Source organism: Oryctolagus cuniculus, chromosome 1, assembly GCF_051225735.1.
Source record: "Oryctolagus cuniculus isolate XC-2025 breed Fujian yellow rabbit chromosome 1, ASM5122573v1, whole genome shotgun sequence".
In the NCBI taxonomy this organism is placed as follows: Eukaryota; Metazoa; Chordata; class Mammalia; order Lagomorpha; family Leporidae; genus Oryctolagus; species Oryctolagus cuniculus.
This window is the reverse complement of record NC_142867.1, coordinates 20,117,913-20,135,487: the sequence shown is the minus strand read 5'-3', so window position 1 is coordinate 20,135,487 and position 17,575 is coordinate 20,117,913. Positions and strand designations below refer to the sequence as shown.

Below are 17,575 nucleotides of genomic sequence, written 5' to 3'. Positions count from 1 at the left end.
AATGGGAGAGAAATGCCCCCAGGACCTACCTAGCCCAGCAAAAGAACATTGAGAAGTGACTCAGGAGGCAGAAAGAAATACAGAAGTAGGTGATGAAAACGAAGCCCAAAAGGAAGCTGAGGGCCCCAGCCCGAGCTCTGGGAACACAGTGATGAACAAGACACACGCCTGGCACCCAAGGACTTCCTGCTTGGGTGCAGTAAGGGGTGGCACGCCTGGGGACGGGAAAGTGAAGTGTGTTGGCAGTTTGGATTCTCACTCAACCATGGCCGTACAGGAAAATAAGAGCTGTACGCAGCCCCATTGGGAAAAAAAGCTGGGCTACAATACCGTAGTTGGAACCCCATGCTTTAAGCCCACGAGCAGAATCTTTGGCACAACCTACCAGTTATGAGCTTGTCTCCTATTTCACTTCTAGGAAACTTTAAATCTTGCAAGTAAGCCTCAATGACATCCGTGTCCCTGGAAAATTAGTCTGCATGTCAAGAGTAGAGAGAGGAGGGAGTGACATGGCAAGTCACACTGGGCATTACCCTGTTCTCAACACACACACGCTTAAATCCCATCAGCCTCGAGAGATGGATAACTCTGAGAGCCCAGCAGTTTCCAAGGAACCTGAGACTGAGGCTCGTTGGGACTGGACCGAGGTAAACCATGGCTGAATTTTCCCAATAACAGCAATGGGGGCGGCGGGGGGTGAGCCACGGATCACAGTTGGATTCCTGATACAGTTTAGAGACGGCTCCCTGCCTCACAGCATCCCCTTTGTCCCGTCTCTCCTGACTTCCTGTTCCTGGGCCATTGTCGGAGCCACCTGTTGGAACTCATGACACAAGGAGGCCCCCAGCCCCAAAGAGCCCAGCTTGGCACACGGCCGCCACCTCTGAACAACAGACTACGTGCACATGTCAAGCCAGAGCTTGTTGGGGTTCTCGGACTCTAGAAGCGGCATCTGGCCAAAGTGCAAGTCAGGTAATCACTTGAACAGCAAGCAAGAGAAGCAGAACACGAACAGGCGGCATCTTCCCCACCACAGCCATGGCGCACAGGTCACACAGTCGTCAGTCAAGGCCAGGGGAGGAGCAGAGGGACTGAGGAAGTGTGCGTCAAGGAGCAGAAGAGGGGAGACGGAAAGTAGACAGGGCACGCGCTGCTGTGTTAGGAACACGGCTAGGCCGGCAGCCCCAACAAACTGTCTTAGAAGTTAATTCTGCCTTAGTGGCTTTGTGTTTCCCCCGACTCCTTCGATTTCAACCTGCTGATCTTGGGCTCTCCTATCCCTGGCCTAGAGGCATTGTCAAGGCAAGGATCTGAAGCCATCGAAAATGGACTCCTCTTTGGAGGGAATCCCAAAGCCATTCGGTCAAGCATGGAAGGAGCCTGAGAGAAGCAAGGAAGCCAGGAAGGTTGCCCGAGACCAGAAGGGGCAAGGTCCCCAACCCACCCCTGGGGCAATGGGAGAGCAGGCCCCGGTCCCTAGCAGGACCCCGGGAAAGTGACAGGAGTTAGGAAAGGAACAAAAAATCTCATTCATCTTTCTTCCCAAGTGTGAGACGAACGAAAAGCCACAGTTCTGCCCTGGAGAAACCTCCTCATTGCCTCCAGCTGCCGAGACATCGGGACCAGGCAGTAGTATGGAGGTGACGAAGTCTGAAAGTCATCCGCCTTACGTCCTACCAGATGACTTCCGCAAACGCTCAGAGGCAGCCTGCTGTTGCTGCACTTGACGGGCCGCCCCGTCCCCTGGGAGAGCCCACTCGCCTGGGGCAGAGCACCCTAGCAAGCACACTGGGTGGGACCCCAGAGAGCGTGCAGCCGCCCCTTCCAAACGCCTCCCAGTGAGGAGGAAGAAATCATCAATGAGACAGCAGACTGCTCTCCGCTCTCCAGCGCGCTTCCCCGGCCCCCTACCCCGCAACCAGCTAGCGGGTTCTCTCTCGTCTGATGCTTGTTGGGTGCCTTTTTGGGGACTGAAACTTCCCTAGACAGATAGAGGCATCACACCCCAAGATGTGCAGGGCACGGATCGCGCACTTGATCTTGTCACTTGTTCGGTCAGACGCCTGGGAAGAGACTCCCGCTCACCAAGTCCCTTAGAAACAGACTTTCAAGGTCAACTGCGGCTTAAGTCCTTTGCACCTCCGAGAGCATTTCGGTGGTGCAGGTGATCCGTGTAGGCCAAGGCCATCTTGAAGAGCCCAGACTAGGTAGCACGTTGCCTGGTAAAGACAGAATCAGAAAAGGGAAAGTGTTGCTTTGCTCAGAGCAGCAGAGATAGGGGTCCGGCTGGCGCTACACTCCTCTCACTTCCTGTTTTGACAGCAGTAACTAAGATTAAAGAATACAGGCAAACAAACACATTCTCTACCTTGACCTATAAAGCATTTGGCAAAATGTCTCCTGATATCCATAGCAACCAGAGAAATGTGTGTAGGACAAGAGTGTGGCTGGGTGAGCCCATCACAGCCCGGCCCCCATCCATTCAGCAGTTTTCCCAAACAATGGAGACAAAGGCATAGAAGTGTCCCTTGATCTATGCTAATGTCTCAGAATAATGGAGTGGCTGCATGAAGTCTCAGAGCTATCTCAACAGGTAGGACATTCGTCTAAAAAGATGACATTTCGTATAGCCAGTTGGTTTACGTTTTGCAGGGAAATCGGTATCACCGGGTATAAGACCAAGCGCAGCACGAGATGAATGTGCGGCTGGCTATCCAACAGACGGAGTGTTGCAGTTGGTTTCTCAACAATGTTGCAATGGATTCCACCACAGTGGAGAACCACGGTGAGCTAGGTCCTCCAGTGTCTGCAGCTTCCACAGGCTGCATCCGTTCACTGCGCCCCGTTTCCATCCAGGTGGCGATCGCGCCGTGCACTCGTAGCCTGGCTGAGCGGCGGCACTCAGTCCTCCGCGGGAGAGCGACATGGATGACCTGGAGCAAGGCCAGAGAAGGGTGAGCACGATGCTGCCAAGACCGAGAAAGATATTCTCTGACGGACGGCTGGGGGTATGATCAGGGAGCCAAGACAGTTTCTGAGAATTGGAAGGGAATATTTACTGGCTTGCTTTGTGTTTTTATGTGGGGACTCTAATTCTAGACTCGATGGGGAACTAGGAAGCCGAAGGAGAACCCTTTCTTGTTTTAAGAAAGATTGATTTCAGTTCAATAAATGTAACTTTTGAAGACAATCCCAAGTGCCCCAGAGTAAAAGAAATGACCCCATGAGAGCTCTCCAGTTCATACACACTCAGCTGTGAGGGGCCCCTCGCTGCTGGGGCACACCCGCTCGGAGGACAGAAAGCCAGCTTCCTGGCAGAAGCCTGAGGATTGTCCAGAGCAGCTGTGCCCAGGCCGCTCCAGCCCGGAACCCGGGCTCCGGCATCTGGGCCCTGGGTGTAATTCCCAATGAACACGTCGTTTCTGCAAACGTCAGTTCCGGTTGGTCCTCAAGAGCAAGCTGGTTCTCTCGCTTTTCATTCTGTCCGCTAGTTTCCAAACTGGAGGCCTGTCTTTGGACGCCAGTCTCTACAGATAAGTCTCCAAGACGACTCCCAAGCGTAAGGCTCGCAGACTCCCCGAGGCGTCAACAGCCGCCAGCCTGCTGCCAAGACACCCAGTGCCAGGTCTGCCCATTACAGAGCAGCTAAAACCCCTGCCTTCAGCTCCTGTCACCTACTACATACCAGCCTCTGAGGATACAAAAAAGAAACGGCCTTGACCGCCCCCCCAAAGAGCTCCCAATCTAGCAGAGAAGTCATTGCATCAGCACACGGCTAACAAGCACACGAGCGAGCGAGAGATTGGAATGCAAAGTGCTCCTGAAATACAGAGAAGTAGATATCATCAAAAACTCCTTGCTGGGGTGGGTGTTCGGCCTCGGGCTTAGTATGCTGTGTTGGGACACTCAAATCCCATATCAGAGTGCCTGGGGTCAAGTCCCAAAACCAGCTATCTGCTAGTGCACGCCCTGGGGAGCAGCAGGTGATGGCCCAAGTACTTGGCTCCCTACAACCCAGCATGGGAGACCTGGATAGGATTCCTGGCTCCCGGCTTCTGCTTGGCCTGGCCTGGTTCAGTCCCAGGCCATTGGTGGGTATTTGAGAAGTGAACCAGCAGATGGGAACGCGCACTCTCTCTCTCTCTCTTGAGCGCTCCTCCCCTGCCTCTCAAATAAAGAGATTCTTTTTCATGCTGCTAAAAATAAAAAATCCCTTCCTGATGTCACGTGGGAAGGTCTCGCAGAGAATTCGGAAAACACACACCGGAGCTAGGGTTTGAGGGACGGATGGGATTTTGCCTGGAAAATGCATCAGAAACAACCCTACCACGCAACTCTCCCCAGCGTATGCGTGAAATCGGGACTGATCAGGCCAGTGTGGGTCAGGCACTGGCGGCGGCTGCTGGCGTCCCTACCCCTGGGGCAGCGTCCCCGAGCCCAGGCTGTGCCCAGGTAGAAGCCGCGGCAGCCGGCCTGTCCCAGCGCAGCAACAGCAGAATTGGATCAGGATTCTTCCGTGCCCCCGGGGGGTCGGTTCATCTTCCCCCAAAAACGAATTCTAAGAACAAGGTTTGTTCTCAGGTTATTTCCTTTCTACTTCGGTGAAACTGAAAGGCGCTCTCTGTACACTGTTAAGGAACAGATGTTTTTAATATTGTGGCCTAAAAAAAGTCAGTCCCCCGAATTTTGGAGGGGAGATTCTGATATTCATGAATCCAAGTCTGGGAACCCCTGGGGGGTGGATATTTGTAGTGCTTTCCAGCACATGGGTTTCCAAGGCCAAGACTCTCGTTCTCGACTCCCAGCCCCTTCTCCAGTGGTCGAGGCCAGGAATCTACTGGCAGCCGCGACCGCACATCCACAGGCCGCATCCCTCAGCCAGCGGGGTGCTGTGTGCTGACGTGCTGACGCGGGACTCCTAGCGAGCGTGGGAGGCCCCCTGATGACACCCACACCACGCACAGGGCAGCTCTGTCCCCAGAGTCGGCAGGCAGAGGTTCTGCAGATGCGAAAACTCACGGGCCACCCATGAGTACTGGTTACCTCGCATTCAGGGAGTGACCCCTGGCTGCTGCCCCCCACCTTAGGGTTCACCATCAGCACCTCTCCAGCTCTCCCACTCCTCTTCACCTGCCTCCCACGGCCTAAAGGAGCCTGCACAAGGCTCCTTTATCTCTGCATGCTTAGCTTTGCCCTCTCCTGCCGCCTTGGGCCCCTGCCTAGCCCACACCTCTTCCAGTCCAGCAACGGTGGCTGTGTAGGAGTTATTCCACTTCTCCTCTGTGGATTTCCAAGTTCAGACCCTCTCTTTGTCCACCCTCCGCTTTCAAGATCCTCTGTTTCACTGTAGGAGCTAATTACATGTATTTATCCACATGGAAATTCAACAACAACAACAAAAAAATGAGCTCAAGTCCATAAATACCCATTTACTGAGCTCTCTTACAGATGATGCGAGACAACCAAGACTCAGACTAGAGGAGCCTGTCCCCTGCCCTCGGGGAGCTCATGAAGAGGCTGGCTTCTACCTTGGCTATGACTTTAAAATCCTCTCCATTTTGATTCCCCTTTTTCCCATGCAAACCAGAGGTCCCCGGGGAATTATCAAGATGAGCAATAGATTTGCACAGAGAAGGTGCTTCTCACCAGCTTGGAAAGTTGAGCAAAAGCCACTTTGTCCAGCTCCCCTTTTGCTGTTGGTGCTGCTTTGCACCTTTGAAAGGCGCTGAGGACGCGTTACACGAGCGTTTTCAGAGGCTGCTGTTGGAGGAACAGGGACCTGCAGGACCAGCATCGCAGCAGGTGCAGTCTGTCTCGGGTCTCTGCTTTTCAGGGGTTCTTTTGTTATCTGCGTTCTCTCTCTCCTGTGCCTCTCCCTCAGCTCACCTGATTCTTTATCCGCTCCCCCTCCCAGGATGCAAACAAACTGTGGGAAGCCGTGGAAGACCAAGGCAAGGAGAGTCAGGGCACTGTCTCTCGCAGGGCCCCCAGTCCAGCCGCAGGAGCTGTCAGGAGCCAGAGCAGGCCGCCCTGACCACGCGATACTTTTATCAGGGGGCCCTCACGTCTCAATCGGACCTTTCAGAGGAGGCTTCTCCCACTCATCAGAAATTCCCCATCACCCAAGCCCACCCCATCTGTGCGAGGCCCCCACCCAGGACCTCTCGTGTTGACCCAAGGGCCCACCACGTCCTGGCAGTGGCAGGCTCCTCGCGGGTTCTGACCTGCGAAGCAAGAGGCCTGCTGCTTCCTCCCCACCGCCAGACACAAAAACTCCAGAACCGGAAAAACTCACACCCCACAGCTCTGCTGACATAAAACACCGCAGGCTGTCGCTACCGCCCTCCCTTTGCTCTGTTAAACGCCACAATTCTTCTGACACCAAACATCTGAAGACAGAGCTAAAGAGAGAAAAACAGAGCTGGGATGGCCAGGAGACTGGGCAGCAGCTAGGGGGCCTGGCTGGCCTGACCTCTCGGAGCTGAGGGAGAGGGAGCCGCACCCTGCCCGGCCAGCGGCCCGCTGACCATCACCAGCACAGCCCCCTGGTAAGTCAAGTCCCCAGACTTCCAGATGTTTGCCAACAGATCGGGGGGGTGGGGGGGAGCAGCCTCATATAAACCGCGGGTCTTAGGTGGGGTAGGAGGAAGCCCTCTCTCTCCCACTCTCACACCTGTGGTCCCCTCCTCCAACACTAGGGTGGCCATGGCCAACTCACAAGGGTCCAGTGGTTCCCCTGCTTGCCTCTCTTCTTTCCGTTCCTGGCCCCAGCCCCTCCCACACTCAAGCCTTTTGCCTTTCACAACGCTCTTTTCTGGGCCACCCAGGGAAAGTGTACATGGTACCCTTCGTTACCTTATAACCCAAGAAGAGAGGAAGAAAAAAAAAAAGGATGGGGAAGGGGCTACGACTCCTTGCACCCTGCTCTTGCACCCCACCCTTCCAGGGGCACAGGCGGGAAACCAGGAGGAAGGGACCCCGAGCCTGTTCAGGCTGCTACTGGCACAGGGAACGCCCGGGAGCCGGGGGACGCAGCTGAGGGGCACGCTGTCAGGGGAACTTGGCCTGAGGCCTGCCTGGCTCTACAACCTCACTCCGCGAGTGAGCGCAACTGTTTGCAGGGACACACGGGTGACTTCGAGGACTCGGCTGTCACCTTTCTTGATGGTCCACGTGAACCTCTCTCTCTGCCCCTCCCCCACGCCCTTGTCTTTCTCGCTCTCCTCCCGGTATCTAGTCTGCTCTTCCTTCCAGGAGGGTCCGGGAACTATAAGCGAGACCAGGAATTCAGAAGACCCATTCAGAAGACCCCCCAGTCCCTCCGCCTCAGGTGGCCGCTCCGACGACCCCTAGTACTTCCTACCATTGCATTGTTCTACCTGCCCAGGGGCTGCCTGGCCCCACGGCTGCAGGAAGACCAGACACATCACTCAGATGGCCCACTGGGGCTGGCGGGGGGCCTGCGGGGGCGGAGGGCGCCTGCCGGGCTCCTTCCAGTATTTTCCTGACAAACTCCAGACACCTCCCAGGTCCCATACAGCAGCCAAACATAGGCACCTTAGACTCCAGCCTGCTGAGGGCCAGCCTGTCCCGCACCCTCTGAGCTACACATCCCGTCCGCCCAGGGCCAGCCAGGCTGGGGACATGGCTCCATCCCCTCAGAGGCTCCATTCGCATTCCTGAGGTTCCTCGGCGAGGCTGGCCCTCCCTCACCATCTCCTGGAGCGGCTCACCTGGCCCCACACCACCCAGTCATGAGACAGCACCTGGCTGGCGCCGCGGCTCAATAGGCTAATCCTCCACCTAGCGGCGCCTGCACACCGGGTTCTAGTCCCAGTCGGGGTGCCGGATTCTGTCCTGGTTGCTCCTCTTCCAGTCCAGCTCTCTGCTGTGGCCCGGGAGTGCAGTGGAGGATGGCCCAAGTGCTTGGGCCCTGCACCCCATGGGAGACCAGGAGAAGCACCTGGCTCCTGCCTTCGGATCGGCGCAGTGTGCCAGCCGCAGCGGCCTTTGGGGGGTGAACCAACAGAAAAGGAAGACCTTTCTCTCTGTCTCTCTCTCTAACTCTGCCTGTCAGAAAAAAAAGAAAAAAGAGAGAGAGAGAGAGACAGCACCCAGAGGCAGTGGGGCAAGGGTGGGGGGTTCTGGAGAGCTGCAGGGGGTACGATGTGTTCAGTGGCCTCTTGCTCAGGCATCCTCCTCCCTCTCACTGTTCCTCCCTGGAAAGGTCCCCAGAGCGAGGAATGTGGCAGGTACACTTGGTAAATTACCCCCAAACCAACGTCATGACTTCCATCCGCCAGGACCCCGAGCTGGCCCGGCAAGATGCCCACATCCCTATCAGAGTGCCCGGGTTCCTGCCCCGCCTCCTCTCCTCACTTTAGCTCCCTGCTAATGCGCACCCTGGCAGGCACCAGCTGACGGCTCAAGGAGGCGCGTGCCTGCCACCCACGTGGGACACCCACATCGAGTTCCCGCCTCCCAGCCCCATTGCAGGAGCGAGCAAGACAATGGGAGCCTGCTTCGTCTGTCTGTCTTTCTCTATGTCACTTCGCCTCTCAAATAGACGCACAACCAAACATTTGAAGAAGACTCGGTGACTTGATGAGAAAGTCCCTTGGTTGAGGACTATAACCGCCCGGGGGCCTCCTGCCACCACCCAGCCTTCTCCTCCCTGCTCCCAGAAGTTTCTCTGAAGGAAACGTTCTCACTGAGACCCATTCTCAGCACTTCGCAAAAGCCCCCCTCAGACAGCTGACCCCATCTGCAAGGATCCTAGCCACCCTGGAGCCACTCAGGGCTTGGGCTGTGCCACCCATAGCCCTCACCTATTGCCATGGAAGAACCGCCTGAAGCCAAGACCAAGACCGCACACCCGGAAGCCTGCCACGGTGCAAGGAAAGGAGACTCTCCCGAATGGACCGCCACCCTCCAGAGCTGGCCAAAGACAGCCTTCCCTTTCCCTCCCCCTCCTGCCTGCTGGTCCATTTTGAATATAGTGACATAAACAGCACATACTTTTGAATGTTGAGTATTTTCCCATGTGCTTTGAGATTGGGTTCATAGCACTAGGGTCCAAATTCATCCATACAACTTTGTGTTTTCCGTGTAAACTCTTCAACCTGTTCTCTATAACCAACGGCAGGACAGGCATGGCCATGGAAGGGGGGCTCAGGTGTCTTGAAAAAGGGGCAGGAGTGGAAATGCTTGGGTGCAGGGCGGCATTTCTTTGATATCACTGCTCTCTCTTTCACAGTTACAGCCTGCCTCTCACCTGCCCCGCCAGAACCGGTCCTTCCCCAGCTTACACCTGGAGGACAACAGGGCGTTGTGCCCCAACCAGCCAACCAATAGAAGAGGTTTAGGTTAGAGCACAAACCCCAAAACAGAGAGACCATCTAAAGGGCAAGAGAGCCAGGAAGTAGGAAGAGAAAGAGAGGAAGTGAAACCCTGAAAGATGAGCTTCGTGGGCAGAGGATAGAAGGAGGGCAAGGGAGACCCCAAAGTGGAGGTGACAACTCCCAGGGTGGGGGAAGAATCCATCTTCCACCAACCAAAATGAAAACAGGTTTGAAATCCAAAACAGCCCACAACTAACAGCAACACTTTGGATCCCAGCAGGTTACAGAATCTTTCACATTCTCCTAGCTGGTTTTCTCTTAACCTTGTGTTTTTCTGCAACAATTCCTTTTGAAAAATTCCAGTTTTGTCCTAGGCTGCTACAGTGAGAAGGGACACACGCACTCCTAGGGCGGCCATGATGCCGGCAGGCAACTCTGCAACATAATGGTTGTGCCTCCTCCTGGTTCTAGGCTTCTCCTAGGAGCAGGGTTTGGAGGACAAACGGAGAGCTGCAGCCGGGGCAGTGGTAAGAAAAAGCCTACCGAGGACGGGGGGCTTCTACTGCCTTTGAATCTTGCAGCACATTCAAGGGTATTTCCCCCACTCTCAGACAACAAACACAACTCGCCCAAAGCATCACTCCCGGCTCTTAAAGTTCAAGTTCCAGTAGGGCCCTAAAGTGGGAGAAGGAATCTGAGGCTAGTCTGATGGGATCAGGAGTCTTCTGTTCTTCCTGGTCTGGAGGCCGACTGCGTGCTGGGACGGCTCCCAGGGAGCAGAGCGTCACTGAGGCCGCTCTTCACCCTCGCCCTCACGTCGTTCCCATCTGACTGATCCTGTGCCCTCTCCCCCACTATCTGTCCCTCGGACTATCCCAGAAGGTCTAAGGGAGAAGGCTTTGGAGCCCCTTCCTGCTGCCTCCCATTCATCCCCCCCCCCCATCTTCTTTCTGTGCATTTGCCCAGGGGATGGGAAAGGGGGTGGGAGAGCTGGCAGGAACTGTCTCCGGGGGAACTTCACTGTCAAAGACAGGTGCGAACCGCACCGCTGAAGCTTTCAACGCCTCACCAGCCTTGGGACCAACTGTTAGCACACGGAGGCAGCAATGCAGGTTTCCCGTGTATAGCTCAGGAAGTATGCCGCCTAGAGTAGTGGGCTAGAAGTCCCCAAAGGAGGAGGTAGACCTCCCTTGGAAACGGGACGTTCTTCGTCCATGCGGATGGCAAGCAGCAGGGGCAAGGTCATTGCCTTTCCATCCAAACAGAGGATGGGGCCTTGGCTCAGACACTCCCTACTCCTGTCTCTGCTGCTCCTCCTTGCCCTCGCTCGCCCCCCACTCCTCACTTAGGGACAGAGCAGGGCAGGGGTTTCGTGTCTCCATCTGCCTACCCCTTAGAACAAGTCATCTCTGGCCCCTGCCGTTACCCTCAGCCCCTCAATACCTCCTTGTGACCATGAGACCCTTTCAACCCTTCCCACCGGCAGGAGGGAAGGACGTGGGTGGAGTCTTTGAGATGTGCTCCTGCCCATCACTCTGCCTCCTCCTGGACATTTCTTACATCTGGAGTCACCCAGCCATGGCCGCTCCCCGAGAAAGTCATTGTCCCTTGTGCATGGCCCTCCCGCGCCCAGAGCGGGCCTTGCCAGTAGGAGCATCAGAGAGGATGGAGGACATTTTCCGAAGGCCCAGGAAGCCCTGGGCCTATTGGGAATATCCTTGTTGTCCTACTAAACACCTTCCAGGGTAAGCAAGAGCAGAAAAGAGCACCCTTGGGTGTTGGGACGCGCCTGCCTGGTGGCCTTGTGCCTCGGGCCATCTTCTCCTTCCCCTGTGCTTGCCTCTCACCACAGTCTGTGGATTCAGGTTCCCCACACCTCAGCGCTGGCGGGGTCCTGCACCTCCTCTCTGGCCTGTGTGATGTCCCCTCTGGGGGAAGAAGACATCACCCACGCATCCCAGCCACAGCTGGCTTCAGGGCCCTGTTCCACAGCTGGGCCTCCTTCCCAGCCACCCCCAGTGGATCCGACATGATCCAGCTCCAGCTTCGCTGACGGCCAGCCTGCTGCGCGCCCCTTTCCCACCGCAGCGCTCCATCGCTCTCTCCACTCCAAGGCCAGCAGCCCCTGTCCTGATGTTACCACCCCTGCCCTCGTGACCCGCTGGGATGCCGCTGTCTCGCCCCATCCCAGCGTGCTAAACGGAGGCTCATTCCAGGCCCGGTCGATTGCTTCACTAGCCCCCACTCCATGGGAATGAAGAAGGAAATCAGTTCCCGGCAGCTGACGTCTCAGCTTCGGCTCTCAGGAGTGCCCTCCCGGGTCTGAACCAGAGTCAGGCCATTAGGGGACTCTGAGGAGCTCCTGAAAATGGACATCAGTCAGTCTATGTAATGCTTGCTGGGACCCCCAGGGACTCTTTGAGAACTTGGCTTGGTAAGTGAGTGAAACCGGATTCAGTGAAAACGGGGAGAGGAATGACAAGCCTGCTCGTTCCAGGGCTGTCTTGGCTGCGGCTGGCTTCAGCCTCTTGTCATTTGGCCATCGTCTCGGGCCTCCTCAGCCTCTGGCTTCTAGGATCTTTTCTCCTGTCTCTCTCCGGCCCGGCCCTCATTCCCCCTGCCCCGACGCTGTACACCAGAGCTCCTCGGCTTGGGGGGGGGGGGGCTGGTCCCGGTGGCTTTGGACTTGCCACTGTGGCCGAAAGCCAGCCCCCAGCCAACCCACAGGAAGCCTACAGATGGCACCCAAAGTTCCTTTAGCAGCACCTTCTTTCAGCTCTACCATCCTGACAACTGCCTCAGATTCAACCACTTGATAAGAGCGAACACGCATCAGCGAGGGTCAGAAGGGCCAAAAGAAACCCAGGATGACGTGGGGGGGGGGGGTTCCTTGTTTCCACTCAGAGCCTCCAGGAGCTGTACTCAGGTGCCTCAGTCATCTCTCAAACAGAAAATGGCTCCCTTGCCTCCAGGCTTCCTGAGGGAGTCTCCCCCGCCCCCTTCGGCCCTCAAAGCCCAGAGGATCCCTGAGTGACTTGACACTTGTGACAATGATCGATGGAAGTTTCCAGAAGAGAGTGAATCATCCTGCCATTCCCTTTCCCCAGGAGGTGGGTTCTCCCCACCACCCCATCCCAGCACTCATGATGACTGTCATGGATACGGGGACACACACGCACGCACGCACGCCCGCCCGTCCCCAGGGCCTGCCCTCACCACATCTGATTCTACTTTTCATAACCGTCCACCTCGGGTCCACAGCACACGGCGACACCCTTAACTCTTTTAGTCAATCCTTCCTTCTCAGGCCCTCAACGAGAGCCGGCTTCTGCAATTCTCAGAATACAGGAGTAGCCAGAGAGGACGACGGGAACCTGTCTGTTCTATGTCTTCTCGCTTCCTCGTGCATTTGAACTACTCCAGGCGAGCAAGTCCCTCTCCCACCACTCCGCGAGGCGGAGAAGTAATAGCTAGCACTTACTGAGTGATAACTATGCACCAAGCGTGGTTTATTATTTTTATTTTTGGCTCAGCGTTTCTAGAACTCCAGGTCTCACGTCTCTCTGTCACACTTTCCATCTCTTAACTTCTTCTTTTCAGCTCTGACTCCATCTCCTAAAAGGCTATTAGGGGGAACCCTGACACCCTCCAGAAACCACATTTTCTGCAGTGCCATCTTTCAGAGAAGGGCCACCGCATCTCTATGCCGCAATCGTCTCCCGGCCCCGGCCTCCCCTGCCTTCGAGGGAACGATGCCGGCCGGGAGGCAGGTGCCCATTTCCGCGGCCAAGAACACCACAACCGCCTCCCCGCCCGCCGGCCGGTCTGGCCCCCCGATTCCTCTGACCGGAAGCCCCCAGGAGCAATCCTATCATTTCACCCAAGTCCCAGAACCAGCCCGAGCCCCAGGAGTCCGAGCCCCAGCGGTCCAAACGAGGCTACAAACGCTGCCCTGAGCGCCCCGTCCCCCGGGAGCCACCCAAGTCCTCTGTCTCGGTAACCGGCCACCTCCCCGCCGCTCACTCCCCACCAGCTTCTTAACAAGGCAAGACCCCCTCATTAAGTGACTCATTCCATATGACACGCCCGCATTCTCTTCCCCAAACGTGTTCCTTCTGGGGGGGGAGAAACTGCCTATCACCCTTTACAAAGAAGACACTGGACTGTGAGGAAAAAGGTAGTTGAAACGGTTGAACTAAAGACCGTTACCCCAGAGTCTCGCGAGGCGAGAACTGGCTGGTAACCGTCACCGCGCGCTTCCAAGTTCATCATTCATTGGCCCACGGACCGATCAGTCACTTCTGCTGGGCCAATAAGCGGCAAAAGCCTCAGCGGAAACCGGAGATTAGAGGCGAGGCCAGTGGTTTCCCAGGCTATTTAAGTCAGTGGACCTGGCCTTGTGCTACACGCTTGCTGCTTTCGTTCCTTCCCTCTGTGCGTTATGGGAAGGTGGGCTTGGGGAGGGGACAGTTGGTTAGCCTAGACTGCCCGGATGCTAAGGCCTTGGGAATGGAGGAGACGAAAAGAAGCTTTAGAGTATTAGGAAGTTGCCCTGGGTAGGTCCCGCCGCATCCTTCCCTCGCTGTGGGACCCCGGGCCCGGCTCTTCCCCCATCCTGGACCCGGTTGCTTTTTCAGAAGAAGGTCGCTTCCGCACGATCCCAGAAATGCCTTTACTATATGGCATTTGGGGAGACTCCGTGCCTCAAAAAAGGGGCAAGGGAGAAAACCAGCTTAACCCCAAGCCGGTTCATTGCAAACCTAAGGGCTCCAGGACCCAGAGCTGGGAGCATGCGCAGAAGGAACGGAACGCCTAACGACACGGGGGATGGGCGCGGACGCGAAGGGCTCCCGAGTGGACGGGCACGGTGGCGAGGGCGTCTGTGGAAGAAGCCCCCGCGCCACGGCCCGGCGACTGGCTTCACGCCCACACGCCCCTCCCCACGCAGCTCCCTGCTAACGCACACGGCTCCAGGCTCCTGTTTGTGCCCAGCCCCGGCTGTTGAGGGCATTTGGGAAGCAAACGAGTGGCTTGGCGCTGTCTGCCTCGCTCTCTGCCTTTGACACACACCAGTAAAAGATAAAGGAAGATGTAGGCTCAGTATGTCAAACAGGGAGAAGGGGCAGGAATCAAAGGCTTGGGACCCTCTGTAACGCACGGATGGGTTCTTTTTTTTGTAGTTTCCTGATGAAAGATCCTTTTGAAAGCTTGCTTCACCCTCTTCTGGCCGAGTTGAGCAGGAAGAGCTGCCAGTAAGAGTTTGCCCCCTGCACTGGCTGCCTCCTCTGTTTCCTCAACCAACAGCACCAACTGCCCCCACCCCCACCCCACCCCCCGCATCTGTATGCCTCGGAAGCTGACAGTGACCGTTGGGTTTTTCCAATGGACACCACAACTCCATTCCCCACAGCCTCTAGGGAAGACAGAATAATTGGTTGGCAGAGGTGAGTGTGTCCAGGGAGAAAGGAACGCTCCCTCCTCCCCCCAGCCCCCTCGCCATCGCCGGGCCTCTCCCAGTTTGCACTTCTGGCCGCTGCCCCGGAAGGATTTCGCTGGGAGGCCGAGTCCCTCGGGCCGACTCCCCCCGTCGGCTGCTCTGCTCCGGGGCCCTCAGCTCCCAGAAAGTTTGAGAAATTGTTTTTCATTCAGCACAGGGGCTTAGAGGGGTGGTCCCTAAGTGAGCACAGCCGCTCTGACTCCCGGGGGCTTCTGGGTACTTGACATGGGCCGTGTGCGTGAGAGGCCTGTGACTACGCCTGGTTAGTGTGTTCCGACCCAGCGCACCTCTTGCTGCTCGTTTCTCCACCTCCCCACCCCCCGCCGCTGTCTCTCTCACCCCCCCTCTTCTCCTGTTTCCCCTCTTTCACTCTGTGCCCCTGGCTGCCTCCTTCCTGAGCCGCTCTCTCTGATTTTGATCTTTTCCTTTTGTTTCCTCAGGCCCAACCTGAATCCTGTAGAAAATGTGATGGTAGCAGCCCACGCGGAGGAGCTGGAACCTGAACACCAACCGACCCCAACGCACACCGCCCCAGCTGGAGGCAATGCCCCCCACCCCCAGCTCTCCAAATGCTTCCTCAGTTACCCTGGAGGAGCCGGGTGTGCGACAGACGGGGGGGCCCCAGCTCGCACACTCGTACCCAACACCCACCACGATTAGAACCACGGACCCCGGCCTCCCGGGCCTGCCCCCAGCGCAGGCCCCCGCAGAAGCAAAACACAGTCACCTTAGACTCTGGCATACTGAGACCAGGCCCGCGCCTGGGAGCCCCCCTGCCTGCCTCTTGACCAGCGAATAAAAACACTGAAAGAGGACTCGCGTGTCCGCTCTGCGTTTGCTTCCCGGCGCAACCGCACCTCCCTCCTCTTCTCGGTTGCAGCCTGAGACCACATGGATAAGGAGGGGGTGAGAGGTGAGATGGGGGAACTGGCAGGCTCACTTGAGGCAGGTGTTTGTGGGTGCAGATGCCCCGTGCCCCTTAAGTAAAGGTTTCCCTGGGCACCAGACGCAGCTCTCAACGGAGACCCTGGCCCCTCCCCTGTCAGGACAATTGTGTGACAGATTTACGTGTAGGGTTTCTTTGAGTTATTGCAAATAACGGGTGGGTTCCCATAATGAACTATTATGCAGCTGTTAAAAATGTACTGGCGTATGGGCACCAATTCAAGGCTTGGCTGAACCACTTTATTTCTTTTAAGATTTTTTTTTTAAAGAATATTTATTTGAAAGAATTACAGAGAGAGGAGAGGCAGAGAGAGGTCTTCAATCCAATGGTTCACTCCCCAATTGGCCGCAACAGCCAGAGCTGCGCCTGTCTGAAGCCAGGAGCCAGGAGCTTCTTCCAGGTCTCCCCCATTGGTGCAGGGGCCCAAGGACTTGGGCCATCTTCCACTGCTTTCCCAGGCCACAGCAGAGAGCTGGGTCGGAAGAGGAGCAGCCGGGACTAGAACCAGTGCCCATATGGGATGCTGGCACTTCAGGCCAGGGCATTAACCCGCTGCGCCACAGCGCCGGCCCCAGCTGAACCACTTTCTATCCAACTCCCTGCTAACGCGCCTGGGAAAGCAGTGGAAGATGGCCCACGTGCTTGGGCCCCTGCACCCGTGTGGGAGACCCCAGTGAAGCTCCTGGCTCCTGGTTTCCCTGGCCCTTCTGGCCATTTGGGGAGTGAACCAGCAGATGGAAGAGTCCTCTCTATGTCTCTCCTTCTCTTGCTGTGGCTCTAACTTTCAAATCTTTTAATTAAAAAACATATTTGCAGGAGCTGGAGTGTGGCATAGCAGGTAAAGCTGCCATCTGCAGCGCCGCCATCCCACATGGACCCGGTTGGTGTCCCGGCTGCTCCAGTTCTGATCCAGCTCCCTGGTAATGCACCTGGGGAAGCAGCAGAAGACGGCCCAAGTGCTTGGGTCCCAGAACCCACATGGGAGACGCAGAAGCAGCTCCTGGTTCCAAGCCTCAGCCCAGCCCAGTCCCGGCTGTTGCAACCATTTAGGGAGTGAACCCGCAGATGGAAGCTCTTTCTGTCTCTCCCTCTCTCTGTAACTCTGCCTTCCAAATCGTTTTTAAACAAGAAAGTGACATGTTTTGGGGCTGTTAGGGCCAGTGGTCCCCACCAGTGACAGCCCGGGCCGGTGGTGTGGGACAGCCCTTGCGGGAGGCAGAGCCCGCAGCCCCGCCGACTGTCCAGAAGGTTCAGATCGGGCGGAGGACTAGATGAGTCTGTTCCTCCCATCACCCCGCCTCAGTTTTCCTTTCTCTTACACCTCCTTTGAGCTGCATCAACAAACACACCATTCTCAAGAGCCAAAGACCTGGGTTCAAATCCTGCCCCCAGGGACCCCTGTACCTAGGGAACTGGGATATGATGCAGTCTCACGGAACCGTGGCCCCTTCCCCACAGGGCAGCGCCCGCTCAGGCCTCTGGGGCCGGTCAGCTGCTTTTCCCCTTATGGAATGCTGTTCCCCGACCTCTCCGGGTGGTTAATTCCTCGCCACTTCGGTTCCAGCTCAAATGGCCCTTCGGAGAGTCTCCTCACTGCCTCCCGTGCTTCTCCATAACATGTTTCTGTTTGATTTCGCTGTTCCCTAACTCAAATTCTGTATTTGCTGGCTTCTGTCTCCTGGAAATTAGCTTTTAGGGGAGCAGGCATCCTGTCTGTCTTGAGCACTGCTCTGTCCCACTGCCAAGAACGCTGCCTGTCGCTAATGAGTCAGGCACCGGCGGCATATTCTG

At 56.6% G+C, this 17,575-nt stretch overlaps 1 long non-coding RNA gene across 2 annotated transcripts; it reads left to right on the top strand.

Annotated features, from left to right (window-relative positions):
- The first annotated feature begins 13,710 nt into the window (after positions 1–13,710).
- On the top strand, positions 13,711–15,670 carry LOC103351368 (uncharacterized). Of its 2 annotated transcripts, none has more exons than XR_519158.5 (3): positions 13,711–13,897; positions 14,522–14,785; positions 15,279–15,670. It is a non-coding gene; the product is annotated as an uncharacterized LOC103351368 (long non-coding RNA). The 2 variants fall into 2 exon arrangements; XR_016212647.1 differs by having other exon boundaries at positions 13,713–13,897; positions 14,522–14,593.
- The last annotated feature ends 1,905 nt before the right edge of the window (positions 15,671–17,575 follow it).